Source organism: Cheilinus undulatus, linkage group 2, assembly GCF_018320785.1.
Source record: "Cheilinus undulatus linkage group 2, ASM1832078v1, whole genome shotgun sequence".
NCBI lineage: Eukaryota > Metazoa > Chordata > Actinopteri > Labriformes > Labridae > Cheilinus > Cheilinus undulatus.
Genome location: NC_054866.1, coordinates 54,230,048 through 54,246,374, shown reverse-complemented (window position 1 = coordinate 54,246,374; position 16,327 = coordinate 54,230,048).

Sequence of the window (16,327 nt, the reverse complement as noted above, 5' to 3'; positions counted from 1 at the left end):
AACCTCTGCTGTGCATGGAGCTAAATGGATAAACTTATAGTTACTACAGAGACTATGCTATAGAGAAGCGTTTCTCAACCAAAGAGCAAAATTGTTGAAAAAAACCTTTGCAAAAGCCACAATCTAAGAGGTGAAAAGTGGCAAAAACAGCTTGAAGTAGCAATAGAAATAGGTTAAAGGTGGCAAAATGGTTAAAAAGCAGCAAGAAATGGGTGTGAAGGGGTGAAAAGGGGGAGAAAAAGAGGAAAAATGGTCAGAAAGTAGCAGAAATGGGTGAGAAGTGACAAAACATGAGTGGAAAGTGACTAAAACGGGCAAAAAGCAGTCAAGAATAGCAAAAATGGGCAAAAAAGAGGAAACAAGTGGTATGTAATGGCAAAAGGTAGTTTAAATGGGCAAAAAGTGGCAAAAAAAATTGTGAAAGAGGGCAAAATGGGTAAAAACAGCAAAAAGAAGAGGCAAAAATTGTGAAAAAGGAAACAAGTGGTATTTAATGGCATAAGGTAGCCTAAATGGACAAGACGTTGCAAAAAATGGCAAAGAAAGGGGGAAAATGGCATAAAAGTGGCAAAAAGTGGGAAAAATTGGGAAAAAGTGGCAAAAAGACATCGCAAAATGAGCAAAAAAACTGGGGAAAAAAGAATATTTCATGATGAAAGGTGGCTTTACTGGGCAAAAATGTGAAAAAGGGCAAAAATGGGATAAAAGTGGAAAAAATGGGGAAAAGTGGCAAAAAGAAGTTGCGAAATGGTCCCAAAAATATAAAAAAGGGGACTTTAATGGCATTATAACCTAATAAGAGGGAAAGGTAGATGTTTAGGACATTTGCAAACCAAAATATCCAAAAAATATTAATGTTAAAAATGTTTAAAGATTAGACAGAAATGTTTGAAATGTTTTTTATTTATTTATTTTTTCAATTTCAATTTCTTTTTGTGCTTGGGAGTCCACTGAATGAATAATTTCTTTTTAGGAGAGGCTCACTCTCCCACACTTTGAAAACCCCTGATCTATACCATCCAGCAATCTGTGACATTTTAAAATAAAGAACTATTTCCATTCATTTGTATAAATATTCTACATTTTGAATGATGCTGTTATGTTCTAGCATCATCTAGCATTTCTTGTTGTCAGTAGGAAATTGTTGTGACACAGCAAACTCCTTTTGCAGACTATATGGAGCCTCAGCACCCTATCCTTAAAGGTGCAGTGTGTAAAACTGAATATCAACATCTAGAAGTGGGTTCTAGATTGCATTTCTAAGCTGGAAACTGTGGCAACCAGTTGAATTTAATGTGTATCTGTAATGTGAATTCCTCTATGTTACCATGGAAACATGTAAAAATCCAAGACGGCGGCATCCATGGAGGGGACCTTCCCTATGTATGAACTGAAGGTTTAACTCTGAGTTGTTTTTTTTCAAAATAGCTATTTTTGAATTTAGATGACTAAACACATATTTAGATAGACCGTCTTAGAAATGTTTCGCTTTATTTTACCAAGTTTGTTCAGCTAAATGCTACTAGGCTAAATATTACACACTGCACCTTTAACTTCAATATTTCCTCTTTTACATAATATTGTAAAACCAAAACCCAACCAAAGAACAAGTTGAAATGAAAATTCCAGATGCAAAATGGTAAATGAAAAAGCCATGGTAGGGATTTTTTTCTTTAACTTGGAGCTCTTTTTTTTAGAGATATTTTATTTTACCATTTTTTCCCTCCTGATACGATTCTGATACCAAGGGGTTGGGTATCAGCCCGTACCGATCACTGATCAGATACCAGCGTGAACTTTTTGAACTGACTGTTCAGACTAGCAAATTATTTTAGGCCAATATTTGACTCAACAAATAGAATCATAACGTACATCATCTCTGTGAGCCTAAAGTTGTTTTCTACTGATTATTGAGTTTTACTGCTAAATATTAAAATAACAATAATACAGGGGGCTGCAGCACAGGCTCTCTGTCTCTCTCCATTATGCTCTATTCAGGCAGGATCACATAATTACGGAACAGCCTGCCATTGGCTGACAGACCCTCACAAAGGGTAAACAATATGGCGGTTAGCTTTTCGCGTTAGCATTCGAGCTAGCAGTAATAAACGATCGTAATTTGATTAAAAGCATAAAAAAGATGTTCAATGGTGCGTTTACTGGTGTGGATCATGAAGTCCCCAAAAGTCACACGAGTTCCAGGCTCACTGAAAATGCTGCTGTAAGGGATTCAAAGGCATCAATAGCGTCAATGGGACGACACAACGGCTAGCTTCAAGAGGAAAGACAAAGAAAGAGGCAACAATTTAAGATTCAAAAGTAATTTAACTTTTGATAAACTGTGTCACTGCTTGTGGTATACAACAGCGCCGGTCTGGAAGGCGTTTTAACGATCACATTCAGGGAATAATTGAAGCACAAACCATCAGCTAACAAGGCGGACAGCTACACAACTTTAATCAGGGATAACTAATATCTTAAACTGCTTTAAAAAACTTTGTAGGACTAACTTCCTGTTGATATGTTTGAAAATGTTCCTCTACTTACCAATAAATGGATCTATCATTCCTTTGTCCTGATGTCTCCTCTGTGTAAACCTGCTGCTGTGAACCACACCACGGAAAAGTAGCTGTGAAACAATGGCAGAGCGGGATGTCATTCCCCTGTCTCCATAGCAACTCCCACCATTCACGCAACTTCATAAACGTCTGATATCTGATTTTAGCCACATTCACTCACTGGAAAAGCAGAGCAGAGGCAAGCTTCTGGGTAAATGAAAAGACATAAAAAGACAATAAAGACATAAAAAAACCCAAGCATTACTTTAAAATGTCCTGGCTTTATCATTAAATATATTAATATGTTTGTAAAATATCAACCTAATTTATTGTGTATAATCACCGTGAACGGTCCGTTCTCCCAGGCTCCCTGAACCACCCCCGGCTCCGTGTATTTGCTGGAAAAAAAAATCACTGTGTTGTTTAATTAAAGAGGGAGTCTGGGACTGGAAACCTTCTGATGTGGTGTTTGAGATTTTACTCAATGCATAGGTAAGTGATGTGTGATTTCTCTAAAGCTCCACAGAGTCTAAAATGAACTTGAACAAACACGTCGAGTTTTCTCTTCTCAATGAGCTCAAACGGAGCTAACTGAACTTTATGCTAGCTGGAGTCAGCAGAGTCAGAGAGGTTTAAAACAAACCGAGCTAACACTGTTGATTAGTGCTGATATTTTCATCAGAGAGGATCAGTGAGAACATTTACAGGGTTAGGACATGTTTAAACACCTTTAACATGATCCACTGTGGATCAGAGTTGGTGTCTGATGGATTTTTAACTTCAAGATAAAAAACATAAAATTCTAACAGTTACATCTTCTGGTGAACTAAATAGGGCTGGAGATAAGGACCATATCTCAGTTATTTTATAACTGAATGGCAAAAACCAATATATTTTTACATCTTTATGATCTTTGAATAAATCACAAATGGTTAAGAGAGTACAAACAATTAACCGTGATATGATTCTAGTAAAATCAAACCATATTGAAACTTCTGATACCATGATAATGAAAATAGAAAACACTCAAAATGGTTTAATTTTTCATTTTTAATCATCAAAAATGCAGAAACACTTCTCAATTTCAATAAACCGTGCAAAAACATTGTCAGCTCATCATGAATGTGAGTCTATGACAGCATCTTTTCACATCTAAAATATTCATAACTGATGAAAGATCAAGCATTCCAATATAAAAAGCTTCATTTTTAATGATCTAGTACCCTTGATCATAAATCCACGTCTATGTTGGTGACAACACAAACAGATGTAAAATGAAAGGACATTTCATCAACTTGTGAATGTTTTAATGGTGGATAGACCTCCTGTTGTCATAGACTTACATTCATTTTTAGCCGTGGCTACACCCCTCCTAGATGGAGACCTCGTAGATGCATGTCAGAAGAACCAAAGCAGCGTCTAAGTGTATTTATCTTTGGCCCACAGCTAACTCACTGACTTTATAGAGACTTTTTACCTCATATTTACTTCAACAAACCCCCTAAGAATGATGGGAGCTGTAGTCCAGAGCAGGTTCACCCTCCAAACTGAGGTTAAACAAAGAATATTGTAGTGGTGATTTTCATGAAAGTATTTAAATGTCACTTCAGTAGTAGGAGCCAATCTGTAGCTTATTTCTGATGTCCACAAATAAATCCCATTGCCCACGGATCCATTGACTTCATTCTCTGTTTACACCGGAGGAGTGATTCTTTCACCATCAACCAAAGTATTTACCAAATATATCAGGGCTGTGAATCTCTCCTTTTCAGGAGGATTTGATTTAAATCTCTATTCAAAGGCTACGATCAGATTTACGGAGCATTCATTCAAATATGGAACCATTCAGTCTGATTGGATTGGATTGTGAATTGATTATTTATCCCAATAACTTTCTTTTTTCCTCCTTAAAACTGATAAAAGGAGGAAAACAAGATCATTTAAATCTAGTCATAGTGTCTTTGAGGTTTTTTTTTTTTACTACAGAGACCAAATCTTCAAATGATCTGACTTTAGTATTTTACCAACATAAACCAAAATCAGAATCCTTCAGTGAAATGGACCATTATTAAAGTAGCTTCTACAAATATTGATGAAAAATATAAAACCATGGCGTGAACAGTAGTGTATTTATGAATGATACAGAATATCTTTGCTGCCTTTGATCACACAAACACTTTTATTTCTTCTCAACAAAGATGTTTTGGGGTTGTTTTGCTGCCTCTGGCACTGGGTGCTTTGACTGTGTGCAAGGAATCATGAAATCTGGAGACTTGCAAAAGATTTTGGGCCGCAATGTAGGGGCTAGTGTCAGAAAGCTGGGTCTGTGTCAGAGGTCATGGGTGTTCCAGCAGAACAATGACCCCAAACATACCTCAGAAAGCACCAAGAAATGGTTGGAGACAAAGCTGGAGAGTTCTGAAGTGGCCAGCAATGAGTCCGGATCTAAATCCCACTGAAGACCTTTGGAGAGATCTCAGAACTGCTGTTGCAAGAAGGCACCCTTCAAATCTGAGAGACCTGGAGCAGTTTGCAAAAGAAGAATGGTCCAAAAATTCCAGTTGAGAGGTGTAAGAAGCTTGTTGATGGTTATAGGAAGCCATTGGTTTCAGTTACTTTTAACCACGGGTTAGTTTTGTGTAGAATTGCGTCAATTTTGCCTATTTTCTTCTGCTTTTTTGTGTTGTTCCATTACACATAAAGGAAATTAACATGCATACCAAAAACATTTGTAATTGCAACAATTTGTGGGAGAAATGGTGTATTTTCTGGAAAAATTCCAGGGGTGCCAATACTTTTGTCCATGACTGTATAATAAACAAGACATTTGTGCAGTTCAGCAGCTTTATTCACCATTGAGGTAAAACATACTGGCAGTGGTTCACCATAAAACATCTTGTGCTCACCAGTGCCCCCTCAAGCCCCCGTTCCACTAGTTCAAGGACCATGTCCAAAACACATATAACTGTAATGAACAGTGTAGAAGAGAAATACATGTTAAGATTCAGGACTCAGAAAAGGAGGCTGGGACTTTCATCTGTTTGTATGTTGGTGAACAGGTTTTTGGTATTTCCTGGTCTCTGCTGTTTTTACTTGGACTCCGTCCTGTTGTGACTCAGATCTGTACTCCGTGTTGAAGGTAAGAGACTCTTTTAACTGCATTAAAGACTGACAGTTGAATTTAAGAGTAAAAAGTTAGCCACTGATTTATTAGCTGCTCTGACTGCTGTAGCAGTGCTGACTCACTTAGCATACAGGCTAAGCTAACCATGCTAACATGCTAACAGAGCAGCTGTGGACAGCAGACTAGACGTACTCTGTTTGTAAAGTGTCTCCAGATAACATTTGTTATGAATTGGTGCTGTTTGATCCCAATGGATCGATAGTGATCAATAAAAGCAACGACAGATTATTTTAAAAGGAGGAGAAAACCAGGCACTCCAAACAAAAAATGTGCAAATGAGGAAGGAAATACTAAAAAGCCTTTATTGTAATGGCCAAATCATTAAAAAGCCAACATGTTTCGACCAAACTGGTCTTCTTCAGGGCTAGACCAGTTTGGTCGAAACATGTTGGCTTTTTAATGATTTGGCCATTACAATAAAGGCTTTTTAGTATTTCCTTCCTCATTTGCACATTTTTTGTTTGGAGTGCCTGGTTTTCTCCTCCTTTTTGGACAGGTTTTATTTCCCCCTGTTTTCCAAGAGCACCCAATTTTGGTTTATTATTGAAGCACCTTAGTCATATTGAGCAGCCAGTCAACCTCCCTATTTTGCAACAGATAATTTTAGCTCCATCCTTCAGACTAGCGCCACACCTTAACTGAACCTGGACTATTGCCACCAACACAGGCACTCCTATGCTTTCTTCTTCTTTGATTCTGTGGTAACCACACACCTGTCTGCTGTGAGCACACCTGAGGACGTGAAGTTGTCCTGAACATCAGCACTGCTGAGATTCAGTCCTAGCTCAAAGAGATCACAGTCAAATCAAGTTTAGTGTTTTTCTATGGGGCTGTGTACGATATCAATTATTCCTGCATATTCTCTACATTTTAATTAAACTCAGAGCACAGTCTTATTTTACAGGTTATGATCAATAAAAACAGATAAATGTGATGAATCCAGAGTTCCTGCTCCTCTGAGTTTCTCTCTAAGTAAAAGTACTTAGACATTCTCAGTCATCTTAACTCCATTTTACTCGTCCATGGCACAGATATTATTAAGAACTGGATACTCAAATACTTTAAGATGTAATAAAAACTATTGATTTTCTCAGTGAGATATTATTGAGGTTATGTTAACATGACATTTTTAAGCTCAACTAAACTGTGGAAACAACTTTAATTCAAATGGAGCTTAAATGCATGTAATTCCAGTGTGTTAAAGTTCTTCAGATGTTAAAATTGGACATTTATTCCACCCAAATGTGGCTCATATTGTGACACACTTCGGTGTGTAAACATCAGAGAGACAGAAAGGTGGAGTCTGGTCAGAGAAATCCTCTTCCACTGAGTCTAGATCAGCGTTCATGTGAGTCTGCATTAGTGCCCCACAGGTGGAATATCACTAACTGAGTGGGTAACTTCACTCATGGTGTTCTACTGTCTAAGCACACAAGCAGCAGTAAAAGCAGGAACATGCTCTGGAAATGAATGAAGGAAAGTAAGACCAGTAATGACCAGATGAATGGACGTGTGCCCAGCTCTGTGAATAAGTCTGCTACTCTGGTCCTCACTGCTGATTGGTTTAATACATAAAAATCAATCAATATTCTATTTAGAATCAGCTGGTTGGTTCTGCTGATGTTGAGCTGCAGTCTGAACTTAAAGTCCCCTTACTGGTTGGAACATGGTCCATGATGAAGGTGAGCTCCTCCTGTAGGTGTGTGCAGGTAGATGAGACTGACAGTGATGATGATGATGATGATGAAGGTGAATCAGCAGCACCTTCTCTCTCTGTTTCCTCCACAGCTGAAGCTCCAAAGTCTCTGTGACTGGATGTGACTTCAGCAGCTGAACTCCATCAGTGTTGTTGTAGTGACAGAGTGCAGCTCTCCCAGCAGGGGGCGCTCTGCTATGGATCAGTGTGAGGACCCAGAGGAGGGAGTCCCTCCCTCTACAAGCTCTCTGTGTGGAGAACAGGAAGCTCTGAGGTGAGATGAAGATCTCTGACTGTCCACGACTCTTCTCCATGCCACGGCTCAGCACTCACATCATCATCATCATCTTCTCCTACTGACCAACATCTCTCAGTAACTAATCATGTTGTTTGTTTGTATCAGGATGAAGAGGCAGAGACCAGACTCTCCTGGACCCAGCTGTGTGTCCATGAGGAGTGATCGGTCTAAAGGTCATCCCCTTTATTTTAAAGTAAAACAACCTGCTGAGTGGAGGTGAGATTCTAGAATCAAAGTTTTCTCTCTAACTCTGACAAAGATTGAGCCCTTCCAGAACATTTGTGAAGATGTGGTTTAGATGAGTCTTTCCTCCCTGAATGTGCTGGTTTTGTGTCTTACCTTTTGAATCTGTCTGAGTCATTCAGATTTGAAGGAGGTTCTGATAATGAAGAGAAGGCTGTCCCACAGTAGAGAGCCATGATTGTGAAAGAACTGTCCCCTGTTAGATTATGAACCAAGGACTAACAGGAGACTGTGAAGATCTGAGGGTTCTGCTGGTTGTGTATGACCTCAGGAAGTCAGTTACATAGAACAGTATTAGTCTATTTAAGTTTTTAAAACAAGCAATATAGTTCCAAAAATTAATCCTAAAGCAGACTGGGAGCCAGTGTAGAGAGTCTAGAACTGGACTGGTTTTGATTCATATGTAAAAGTAACAGGACATGATACAAAACATCGTTCCTCACCTGAGGCCTGTACGACGAAGCTGGCTTAACAAGGCCAGGATATCTCTCCATTAGCTGGATTGACTTATCAAGACATTCGCAATCCGGATCAGCTGTACGACCAATCTGGTTATCAACTCGCTAATTGCAGCTAGGGTCTTCCAATCTGGATCAGTGCGCGCTCACATAAAAGGGGTGGTGTTTGCAGCGTCTGACCAATCGCAAACATGGAGAAAGTCTGCAGAGCAGCTGATTTCTCAATGGAGGAACAGACAGTCATTCTTCAAAAATACGAGGAATTTAAATCAATAATCTAGACCAGACGCAACACTGTCGCCGCAGCAAAAGTCTGGAATGAATGCTGGCAGAAAACTGCCGACTGTTAATGCGTAAATTCGTCAGATTATACAATATTAATTCATCAGACAATATAAGCGGACAGCACTCTGATCACTCAGTTTCACTTTATTTCTGCACAGATGTTTGGAGCAGGGTTTCCTCTGCAAATTTTTTGTTGTAATATTAATTCCTCACCTTGATTAGTACCACAAAATATAGTTTATTAACATGATTAAAATATCAAACACACAGTTGTCATACCCTGCTCAAGTTTCTGCGACAGTGCAGACTCCCTGAAGATCCGAGAGTCATGAACGGACCCTGGCCACTTAGCCACAAGGCTGGTGACCATCATTTGATGGTCACATGTCATCTTCAGAAGCATCTGGGGTTCATATCAGTCAATGTGTACTTGAAAAGACTTGAATAAAGTTCAGTTGTGATAACAGTGTTGTGTGGGCCTCTTTGTGTATGTGAACTGTTTGTGATTTAAAATGATTATGATAAAAATTATTTAAATTGAGGCCAGACATTGATAATGAACTAACTGAATGTGAAATGTTTGTGCATTGCAAATTTTTCTGTATTATGTGAACTACCTGAATGTTGAGGCTGTGAAAGTTTTTTGTTTGTTTGTTTTACAAAAATTACTACAAAAAATACATTTGCAAGAGCCACGATCTAAGTGGTGAAAAGTGGTAATTAAAATAAGTTAAAGGTGGCAAAAAAGGGCCAAAGTGGCAAAAATCAGTAAAAGGGTGGCAAAAATGGGCAAAAAGTGGCAAACACTGGGAGACAAGTGGCAAAAATAGGGGAATAAGTGGCATTTAATGGCAAAATGCAGCTCAAATGAGTGAATAGTGGGTGAAAAAAACGTCAAAAGGAGAAAACATTTGCAAAAAGCAGGATGAAATAGGCAAAAACTGGCGAATAATTGGAAACAACAGGATGAAAGTGGCAAAAAGAAGTGTCGAGAAGTGGCTTAAAGCAGTAAAAATAGATTACAAGTGGCAAAGAAGGGGGGAAATTGTTTGACAATTAAAGCAAACTGTATAATTTTGGGAAACAAACAGATTAACGTGACTTGCAATGGATCATTTCTGAAGTCAAAGTTTCTCTTTTTTATTGTTTTTGGGGGGAATAATATTTGAAATTAAGACATAAGAGAGCCACAAATCATCACAAAAGAGCCACATGTGGCTCCAGAGCTGTTCAGCATAAGTTGCCGTGGTGATTTATCCCGGTAAGAAGTGAGCCAGCTTCGTCGTACAGAAAATCCAGGGTTAATCCTGAAGTTATCTCGATAAGAGAAGATCCAGCTTCGTGGTACAGGCCTCTGCTGACCTACAGCTGACTGTTAACATTCATTTGTTTGTTTGTATCAGGATGAAGGAGCAGAGACCAGACTCTCCTGGACCCAGCTGTGTGTCCATGAAGAGTGACCGCTCTATGGCGCCCCCTATGTACTTTAAAGCTGAACATCCTGCTGATGGAGGGTAGGAATTAAAAACCTTTGTAGCACGTTGTTGGACTCATCAGTGTATTTCTCCAGTTATATCCCAGAGCCCCCAGAGATTAGAATCAACCTTATAAACCCCTTTAGAGTGTTGTAAATGATCACATCCTGTAGTCAGGGCAGATGTTGTTCATTGCAGATGGCCTTCAGTTCTGTTGATGTTGGATTAAACGGTTAGATTTTTCAGTCATGATGTATCAGTAGACTTGACAGGTGTTTTCTCGGGTGGACTGGAAATCTGGCATACCGGGCATTTCCCCAGGGGGCCGATGCACTCTTGGGCCAGTATGATTTATTTATTTATGCTAAGCACCAGCCCCAAAGAGCACTGGCAGAGACTCATTTGTTGTTTGTTTTATAATGAGTTTACTGGCCCAATCACGTATCCTAAAGTTCTGTTTACACCCCGCCCCTCCCAACTTTTCCCCGGCTTGGAAGTGAAAGTGTTCCGAGAAAGCGAAACTTAAGTGTGACATTGGTCAGTGAATCTGTAAATAAATGTTAAATCCTAAAAATTAAATTAGCATGCTGCAAAGACTCTCCAGTCCCTACAGGAGATGTCTGATGCTGGTAAATATGTAGCTCTATGAGGCGGAGGAGGAGGACGGAGCAGAAAAGGCTGGTGTGGGACAGGGGAGAGCAGAGGTGCATGTAGGTGAGCATGAGAGGGAAATAATGAAGGAGCTCTGTAGAGTACCATGATATTTCACCTTTTTATGATGTTTTAAATAATGCTCTTATTTTACATGTGATGGGATTATACTGTGTTGATGGATGAGCTATTGGACAATAAATTATTATCTTAACTTATAGGCTAATATGCATAATTAGACTCTGGGTCTCCTTTGTTTATGAAGAAAATGTGATAGGTCACTGAACTATGTGATAGATTGTGTGTGTATGTGTTGGGGGTAGCTCTACGCATGAAGGTGCTTACATTTACACCATTCAACCTGTTGAATGTTGACCGGTTTGAGCAAAAAAAGCCAGGGCTGAATTTTCCTCCCAGTCCAGCCCTGGGTGTCATGTTAATCAGACATCAGGACTATTGGTAGAGCTAGACAATATAATCCACTGTCATTAGATGCTTTCTCACCAAAGTCTTAATGTTCCTCCAAGGTCAAAGGAAGGCGAATGGAGTTGAATTTAGATTATACTCATCACTAACTGAATGCTTGTTTCTACTGTAATAGTCCAGCTTCATCTTGTGTCTTCATTAACGTCCCATTACAGCTCAAACATTATACAATCAGATTCTATCAGCGGAGGATCTGGACTGACCACAGTGATCATCATCAAGATGGAGTTATTAAAAAAGATAAAATAGCTAATAGCTAAAATAGCCCCACTAACTGCCTACTCCCTACTGGTTCCTGTCACCTGTCTGAATTTTCTGCCACTCAGTGGCTGAACCTGCAGAGTCTCGCACTGACTGTGATGTCACATGACCACCCTCTATCTGACTGATGGGATTCAGTATTTCTTCCTGAGAAAGTCACCCATTTCTTTATGTCTTTGTACCAGGATGAAGAAGAGGCCACCAGACTCTCCTGGACCCAGCTGTGTGTCCATGAAGAGTGACCGCTCTATGGCGCCCCCCATGTACTTTAAAGACAGACGTCCTGCTGATGGAAGGTAATGCTTGTGTGTAATGTGTAATTAGTGTTCCTCCTGAGAAGAGCCTCACCTACCAGCTCAGCACTAGCATATTGTTGGACTCACCAGTAGTTTATTCCAGAGTTCACCTGAACAACAGTCCCCTGTGGTAGAATTCAGCAATCAGACTGTTCACTATAAACCATGTTCATGTGATTTTGTTTTTAAAAATATCACTTCCAGTTTTAGAGCAGCAGGTGACTGTAAAGGTTAAACCTGCTGAGCAGAGGTCATGATGAAGGAGCATCAGATAGCAGGGCCAGTCTGGGCATATGTGATATACAGTGTAGGGGTGTCAACGACTAAGGTTTTTCATAGTCAAATCTGATTAATCAGATTTTGCCTATAGTCAACTAATAGTCTAACAGCATTTCTGCTAGACTTTTTTGTCCCCGGACTGGCAGTCCTCAAGAATTCCAGCCATTTAGAACAACTACCGGACATTTGCGTTAACAAATGTGTGCTTTTCCTTACACACGCAGTTAGTTACACACTATACACCCACATTAAACTCATAAACAACAACAGTTAGCTTCACATCAGCACTGTTAGCCTGTTAGTTGATGTTTCTACAAACATGTGAAAGAATGGGTCGCTCTCAGGAGCTCAGTGAATTTCAGCGTGGTACTGTGATAGGATGCCACCTGTGCAGCAAGTCCAGTGGTGAAATTTCCTGGCTCCTAAATATTCCACAGTCAACTGTCAGTGGTATTATAACAAAGTGGAAGCGATTGGGAATGACAGCAACTCAGCCACCAAGTGGTAGCAAAAATGCCAGAGCGGGGTCAGCGGATGTTAGTGCACAGAGGTCGCCAACTTTCTGCAGAGTCAATGGCTACAGACCTCCAAACTTCATGTGGCCTTCAGATTAGCTCAAGAACAGTGTATAGAGAGCTTCATGGAATGGATTTCCATGGCCAAGCAACTGCATCCAAGCCACACATCACCAAGTGTAATGCAAAGCGTCAGATGCAGTGGTGTAAAGCACGCCGCCACTGGACTCTAGAGCAGTGGAGACACGTTCTCTGGAGTGACGAATCGCACTTTTCCATCTGGCAATCTGATGGACCAGTCTGGGTTTGGTGGTTGCCAGGAGAACGGTTTTGTCTGACTGCATTGTGCCAAGTGTAAAGTTTGGTGGAGGGGGGACTATGGTGTGGGGTTGTTTTTCAGGAACTGGACTTGGCCCCTTAGTTCCAGTCAAAGGAACTCTGAATGCTTCAGCATACCAAGAGATTTTGGACAATTCCACGCTCCCAACTTTGTGGGAACAGTTTGGGGATGGCCCCTTCCTGTGCCAACATGACTGTGCACCAGTGCACAAAGCAAGGTCCATAAAGATAGATAAATAGTAGATAGTCATTTATTGTCATTGCATTGTAAAAATACAACGTAATTAGGGGCTTGGGGCAATGACACGAGCCACTCTCCTCCTCATAGCAAAGCTAAGGGAGGAGAGTGAGCCACTATTGTTCTTCCGTTCGTTTCTTCTTTTTTTTTTTCTTCGTCTTCCTGACAAAATTTGACCGCGCTACTCCTCCTAGGACTTTGAGAAAACCCCTGCAAATTATACATCAAAACGTGTGGTTTGTTCCCGATCGGTGTGCTATGTCTTTTCTAAGAGATTTGCCAATTTTTCGCAAAGTTATTTGCAAAAAACTGCGAAAAAAAGTCCCATTTGAAATGAACGGGGAGAGGGACGAAGAAATGTCAAAAATAGGGTTTTTCACCTCCCTTACTGCTTCGCCATACTTTCACCTACACGGATCAATCAAACTTTAAAACGCAGGTATTTTTGTCCTGTCTTCAGGAATGTCTTTGGTATGACGATGGGGTTTACAGTTTTTGGTAGGTCAGTCTTCAAAACTCCTGTGCGTTGACTGAAAATGCTTAAAAATCACCCTGCTAGAGTGGGTGATGTCATCAACCCAGAGGCTGAGAGAGACGACACATTGACTGACAACTTTGCGAACAACTCGCCCTCGTGGCCAAACCATACATAGGAGGCGAATGATTTTTTTCACAGAATGTGGCCACAGTTCCTGGGACTCATATAAACCCATCATCCTTTGATGATGTCATCGCTGATTAACACACAAACAACCCTCAGTGAGCTCTGATCACGCACACACATGGAGCAGTTCCAATAAAGCAGCCCATTTAAACAATGCTTTAACAGGCTAGAGACAAAGTCTTTGGTGACATCAGCCGCCAAAGACAGCCACACATATATCCCATATGAAGTGAATGGAAGAGACTGTGCGTTTGTGTGTGTGTGTTGGCATGCTAAGCACACATGTGTGTTTGCGCGCGAAGTGCGCATGCATGTGTATGTGTGGTGTCTTTGGCAACATCAATCAAAATTAGAACCCACAATCCTTTCTCAATAAAAGTTTTTAATGTGTTCAAATGGAGCTGAAAACGATGAAATTCATCTATTCTGCACCTGCTCTCACCAAGACCTTGACAGGAACTGCATATCTGTATAAAAATTCAATTAAAGGACTCTGTTTGAGCATCCATTAGCAAAAGTTACACGCATGTGTGAATCCGCACAAGCTTCTTAGCCTCATGTTCCAGTAACTGCTATTAAACTACTATTACCAGGCCACGTGAGTAAGACAGACAGACACACTGTTTCTTTAGATTGATTTCACTGTTTCCTTGTATCACAGCCACGTCCATTTGTAGTCATAATGTTACCTCAGTTCATAGGGAGGGCCAACACCATCAGGTATATCAAGAAGACAGCTGAAGCTCAGGTGCCAGGTGATAAGCATCAGCTAATCAGGCCACACGTGACTAAAACACATGAATGAAGTCTCCTGTCATGTACAGTGTTTCTCAACCATTTCACTGTGTCATTGTCCAGCTACATGCTGCTTCAGCTTGGACTTGGACATGACCTTCTAATGACAAGTTGGGCTATTGTCATAAACGACCTTGTGATGAAACTGGCATCCGCCCCAGAGCCCCTCTCGCGATTTTCGCTTGAGGAAATTGTCTAGTTAAGTTTAGCAGTCTCTTCTGTAGCAGCAAACACAGTGGTTCAAGCAGTGGTTGGAAATCTGCAGCCTCACGTTGTCCATCCTGCTGGCGAGGGAGAGGGTACCCGGGAGAAAGAAGCTTGGTATGACAGGTTTGTGTGGGGCTGCTCTTAGCCTAGCCTGCAGCATGGCTTGTTTGTCCCGCTTCCACCTTCTTGCACAGCGCTGTCTCCTCCTCCTCCCCACTGGCTGTAGTTGTTGTGCTGCTCCGCGTCCTTCTCCTTTCAGTCTTTGAGTCTCCATCGGGAAAGATGTAAGCTCTGTGGGCACGCTGTCAGTTCTGGTGTAAGTGTAGGGCTTTGTTTTGCTGCGAGTGATGGAGCGCCGCATAAAGACATGGATGAGAGAGTTTGGTGTGGATGAACTTGACTGACCTGCACAGAGTCCTGACTTGATCTGATTGAACACCTTTGGCAGGGCTGTACGGTAACTTTTTGCCCATAGTGCTGGTGCTACAAAGTTTGACAGTCTTGTAGCACGTACAAAAACCTGTAGCACAATATATAAAGTGTTTGTTAATCTCTAAAACCAATATGTAACCAAAATATATGCTTAGCAAGTGAATGTACTTGAAAAACAAAACCAAAATAAATTACAGCTCTCATTAATGTCTACCAAAGCAAACAATTCAAAAGGACTGAAGCGTTAGGTCTAAACTGCATTTATATATTGGTATTGATATCAGATAAATTTAATTTTTAAATATCCCCATATTGTATAAACCTCAATATTGTGCATTCCTAGTCAAACTAAGAAATATAGTGAAGTTTTGTGTTCTTATGTGGGCCTTTTTTAATGTATTTCTTGCAGGCCAACTCAAAAGGACCAAGGGCCACAGTTGGCCGACAGGCCATAGTTTGGACACCCCTTATATATTTACTGATACTCAGATTGATAGGAAAATATTCCTAACATTATTAGACATTAATTAAACACTGTTAGAGTTTGATCCATGTTGTTGCACACTGGGGTCTGATGTTTATAGAGCTAATGTAAATGAACAGACGCTCTTTTCTCTCTGACAGTGTAATCATAACATCAGTACTATTGGGGTTCAACGGTAATTAAAAAAAACTATCTCCAAATTGTGGCTTTATCCTAAAAATACACATAAAGTTTATGCAGTGTGGGGGCTGTATTGATCTTCTCCTTCATGCTCCTGTCTCTCTCTCTCTCCCTCGTACACTGCTGTCTGTCTGTCCGTGTCATATCACACCTCTATGCTAAATTCAGACGCATTTTGTCTTGTTAACCAAACAGCAGCAGCTACAATATTAGTGGAGAAAAAAAATGCATTGTTTTATACATTAATCTTTAATCATAAGTTAGCGCAGACTGAGAGCTCTGTCCTCTCACTGACAGCCAACT